Source organism: Halichoerus grypus, chromosome 9, assembly GCF_964656455.1.
Source record: "Halichoerus grypus chromosome 9, mHalGry1.hap1.1, whole genome shotgun sequence".
Taxonomy (NCBI): domain Eukaryota; kingdom Metazoa; phylum Chordata; class Mammalia; order Carnivora; family Phocidae; genus Halichoerus; species Halichoerus grypus.
In genome coordinates this window covers 144,317,960-144,323,628 of record NC_135720.1, presented here as the reverse complement: position 1 = coordinate 144,323,628, position 5,669 = coordinate 144,317,960, and the positions used below count along the sequence as shown (strand labels likewise).

Below are 5,669 nucleotides of genomic sequence, written 5' to 3'. Positions count from 1 at the left end.
CTTCGGTTTTGCTTTGGTAAAGCTCTCACTCCTTTACGCAAGGGTTGGACCTAGTTCCAAAAAGTGTATCTATACCTACAACTTTCACTTCTTTTTGCAAATCCGATCATGGAGTGTACATTCATATTTTTATCACCCTCTCTTGGTTGTCTATTCACTGAGGTCTTCTATGAAATGTTAACTGACATAGTGAATATTTTATTTAAAGTTTTAAAATCTAAGAAATTCCAATATGCTACGTGCTGTTCCACTTACGATTCATTTCTGTTTTGATGGTGTGTGTGTGCGTGTGTGGTTTTTAATCAGGAGAACTGTAAGGGGGAAACCTGAAAACTAGAAAAGGAACCCCTACAGTGTATGTAGTAGGATGTATGTGGTGTGTGTATGTATGTGGGTGTGGTGTATGCAAGGACAATTTTGCAATCAGAAAATCTGGGTTTGTATCTTGAGTCCACACCATTATTAAACTTCTGGAATCAGAGACACTCTTGAGCATCATTGAGCTTTTAAATGGCTATAAGAACATTCTGGGGGCGCCTGGGTGGCTCAGTCGTTAAGCGTCTGCCTTCGGCTCAGGTCATGATCCCGGGGTCCTGGGATCGAGCCCCGCATCGGGCTCCCTGCTCGGCGGGAAGCCTGCTTCTCCCTCTCCCACTCCCCCTGCTTGTGATCCCTCTCTCGCTGTGTCTCTCTCTGTCAAATAAATAAATAAATAAATAAATAAATAAATGGCTATAAGAACATTCTGAGTTTTCTTGTTGACAAGACATTCCTTCAGTCTTGCACCCCTGTCTAGAATTTGCACACCTTAAGTTATTACTGTTTTGGTATTCAGGGAAGAATGAAAATAAGCATTGCAGTAAGCATTACTCTGTTGAGCATTCACAAGGGAACCCAGAATACAGAAAAATGAAAGCATATGGACAGTAAAGTCATCAAGACACAGAGACAAATACCCCATATTTTCCTTCAACTTCTTGAAAGTATTTGTTAGGTCATTCTTATGTCTTTTTGAACTGTTATCTTTTCAAATTACTGTCTTGGCTTCACAATATCTTTTTTTTTTTTTTAATTTTAAGATGTATTTATTTTGAGGAGGGGAGGGGCAGAGGGAGACACACACAGAGAGAACCTCAAGCAGACTCTGGCTGAGCACAGAGCCCAACACAGGGCACGATACCATGACCCATGAGATCATGACCTGAGCCAAAACCAAGAGTCAGATGCTTAACCAACTGAGCCACCCGGGCGCCACGACAGTATCTGTTTTTCCCTGACAACTTTGGACACTGTCAGGAAAATAACCTGCAGTACTCCAACGGTAAGAACTGCCTCAAGTTGCAAGTGGAAAACTGGTACAAAATGAGAATCAACATCAGGGCAGGGACACTGACTTCACAGGAGCTTGGAATTACACACTTTGTCCATTAGCCACATACCCCTCCTCAACTCAGAAGATGGCAATCTGTCTCATTAAAAAATATTTGATCAGACAAACAGCATCACTGCGTGTTTTACCGCCTAGCACATGAATGCTTCCTTTACCTTCTATTGAGGGGGGAGGTCTAGGGTAATTCCCAAACATAATGAGTCTTCCACTCAGTATCTTAAAAATGAGGTCCGTGATGTCTACATAGAAAGGGAATGTCTGTAAAGACCAAAGGAGATCATTCATATGAATGCATTCTGTCAAGTCCTCTCATGGTATGAAAGACCATGTTTCATATTCTCTGGCTCTAGGATTCTCCCAAAAGAGCACCTAAACAGATAATGTCTTCTGTAGCCAGAGCTGTCCTATGGAAATAGAATAAAGCCATAAATGAGAGCCACTTTTGTAATTTTACATTTTCCAGTAATCATATTAAAAATAAACAAGTTATATTCATTTAAAATATATTTAAATAATTTGAGATGTCTAAAACATCATTCAACAATCAATCTTAAAATTATTAGTGATATATTTTACATTTTAAATATCGAATTAAGTCTTTGAGATTCGGTGTATATTTTACACTTACAGCACATCTCAGTATTTCAAGTGTCTAATTCTCAGTGTGGCTACCAGCTACCCTTTTGGACAGTGATGGGATAAACATATACTTTATATATTTGCAGATTTTCTGAATTGAGTATATGTGGCATGAGTGCATTCTGTCTCTAAATTTAGATGTTTAATGCCTCTGAATAATTCTGTATTAAATGAATCCATAGTCTGAAGATGGCTACAGACATTTAATTTTTTTAAAATTCCCATCTTGTTCATGGGGCAAACAGAAAAAGAAAGCATACCTTCTTATTATGAATTCCTGAGAATCCAATAGACAGATACCCAGTTTTCTCCAAGTGCAACACAACATTAAGACCAAGCAATGTTTCTGCAAACTTTCCTAATATTGTAAAGCACCATAAACCTGATATTTTACAACATCAAACAGTCAAGATAATTGTCTTCATTATTTACACACACTCACACAAACACCCATCAGTTTTATGTCTGATACTTCTCTAGTCCCTCTTTCTGTAAAACCTATCACCTAATGTGTTTGGTTTTATTCTAAAAATTCCAAATGACCTATCTGATAAAGGGTTAGTATGCAAAATATATAAAGAACTTATATAACTCAACACCGAGAAACCAAATAATCCAATTAAAAATGGGCAGAAGACATGAACAGACATTTCTCCAAAGACATATAGATGGTCAACAGACACATGGAAAGATGCTCAACATCACTCATCATCAGGGAAATGCAAATCAAAACCACTATGAGATATCACCTCACACCTGTCAGAATGACTAAAATCAAAAACACAAGAAACAGCAGGTGTTGGCGAGGATGTGGAGAAAAAGGAATCCTCATGCACTGTTGGTGGGAATGCAAACTGGTGCAGCCACTCTGGAAAACAGTATGGAGGTTCCTCAAAAAATAAAAAATAGAACTACCCTATGATCCAGTAATCACAGTACTGGATATTTACCCAAAGAATATGAAAACACTACTTTGAAGGGATATATGCACCCTTACGTTTATTGCAGCATATTTACAATAGCCAAATTATGGAAGCTGCCCAAGTGTCCAATGACAGATGAATGGATAAAGAAGATGTGGTATATATATATACCAATATATTCCATTGTATATGGAATATACATCAAAGTCATCAAAAAGAATGAAATCTTGCCATTTGCAACAACATGGATGGATCTGAGGGTATTATGCTAAGCGAAATAAGTCAGTCAGAGGAAGACAAATACCATATGATTTCACTCACATGTGAAATTTAAGAAATAAAACAAATGAACATAGGGGAAAAAAGACAAACCAAATAGACTCTTAATTATAGAGAACAAAGCAATGGTTTCCAGAGGGGAGGTGGGTGGGGGATGGGTAAAGTAGGTGATGGGGATTAAGAGAGGACACTTATGATGAGCACTGAGTAATACATGGAAGGGTTGAACACTATATTTACACCTGAAACTAATTTATTTATTTATTTATTTTATTTTAAAAGATTTTATTTATTTATTTGAGAGAGAGAGAATGAGAGAGAGAGAACACATGAGAGGGGATAGGGTCAGAGGACAAAGCAGACTCCCTGCCAAGCAGGGAGCCCGATGCGGGACTCGATCCAGGGACTCCAGGATCATGACCTGAGCCGAAGGCAGTCGCTTAACCAACTGAGCCACCCAGGCGCCCCTATACCTGAAACTAATTTAACACTGTATATTAACCATAGTGGAATTAAAATAAAGAAAATAAGAAAATAAAGATTCCATAAGCCAAATGAAAGAAGAACAAATCTGCCAGACAAATCATATTCATCCAATTTCAGAAATGACTCAATATTATTTACGAATATATATGTATATAATATATATATATATAATATTGGTCATATATGGGGAAACCAGAATGAGAAAGAGTTAACCACTAGAAAGTGGTACCAGGAAATGGGTTTTCTCATAGTCTTCTCATGTAGTTCAAAGAACACAGTCTTAACCATGATAAATCTCAGGGTTCAAGAAATGTCCCAGAGTGAACTTTTTTTTCTAATGACTATCACTAACAAGCACACTTTTCAGTCTTTATCTGCCCTCTCATATTTGGGTCTACTGATTACTCACAAATCCAAGGCCTGAAACCCAGGTAATTGCCTGAGTTGGTCATGTGACATCCTCACATACATGCACCACATACGTGGATCTTGAATTTAATACAAGCAAGGCTAGCTCGTCTTCTCCATCTTCCAACCTCCCCACACCACCCTGTTTCCAAAAGAATTTTTATAACCTCCTCTTTTCTGCATTTTCTTCTGGCTGGCCATTTCTAATGGCACGATATCTCTGATAGGTAGATAGATAGATGATAGATAGATAGATAGATAGATAGATAGATAGATAGATAGATAGATAGATAGACAGATAGAGATAGATAGATCTTTTTCTCTAGTCCTTAAATCTTTGGTCTCACTCATATAATTCAACACTTCTCTCCATCCCCGAATGTTTCAGTCATGCCTTATGAACGCCTTTTGAAAAAGAGATTTTGGACTATTGGCAGGGTCTCCTACATTGCCTGGGTGCCTAGATTCAGAATGAAACGACCCTTTAAATGAAATGCTGAATGTATCGCTCTAGGGTTTCCTTCTAGGGTCATGGCTTTTCTCTATCAAATTCAGTCCTTAACATTCCGATGGAGCAAACAACAAATATTATGACACTTTCTAGGCAGGAAAAAGCTGAATTTCAATGGTCTTGTGTCTCAGGTTAAGACATAGCTGCAGGAAATTAAAAGAGCTGAAAACCGGGACTTGACTGATTCCTTGCCAAGAATGGGAGAAGGAAACTGTAACTACATTTTAAGGCCACAGTGGGAATTTCTTGGGTTATTATCTGACACGTTTCCAATCTTTTGCCTTCCACTTCAAGCTCTACACTCTGAAGAATCAGTCCCTTTCTCTAGCTCCTGAAGGTCTCCCGCCCAGGGGCTGCTGATGTCCCTTAACACTGAGCTACCATGATGCTCAAGGGGATCAAGGGCCTCAGAAAACAAACTTATCTCCAGATAAGCATTAGCAAAGAGCACTTTCAGAGGGGGGTGTAGCTCAGTGGTAGAGCGCATGCTTTGCATGTATGAGGCCCCGGGTTCGATCCCCGGCACCTCCAAGCTTTAATTTCCCTTTTTACCCCTTTCTGACCTAACATCACTCATTCAAAGCCATTTTTCAAAAAATACTGATTTAGCACTCATAACTTTTTTTCTTGCTCCATTCCTGCACATATGGAAAGAAAAAACATAACCTAACAGATTGCCTTGAATTCCCCTTCATCCCTTGCTGTGAACTTCCATATCACTTAAGGCAACTGGGACAGAAGACAAAGGGAAGGGGCAGGGGGAGAACGGGGTCCTATAACAGCATCTCTTGAACCCGAGCATAGTCTTGCACATGAATGAGCAACTCACCTTGGTTCCCATTGCATACTATTATTAAAGAGAGGGAAAGACGATGAAGAAACAGCATTGTCCCACCTATATTTTCTTTAGTTCTTTTTGTTTTCTGGGCCAGAGACAAAAGGCGAGCAGCACGACCCCACTGGCTGTGGCGTCAGTACCCCCCCCACCCCCGCATGGAGAGCGCCGCCAACAGCTCAGCCCCACAATGGGTGC

The 5,669-nt window shown here is 39.3% G+C and overlaps 1 non-coding gene across 1 annotated transcript; it reads left to right on the top strand.

Moving 5' to 3' along the window:
- Positions 1–5,095: 5,095 nt before the first annotated feature.
- TRNAA-UGC (transfer RNA alanine (anticodon UGC)) lies at positions 5,096–5,167 on the top strand. Its single transcript has one exon. It is a non-coding gene; the product is annotated as a tRNA-Ala (tRNA).
- Positions 5,168–5,669: the final 502 nt, after the last annotated feature.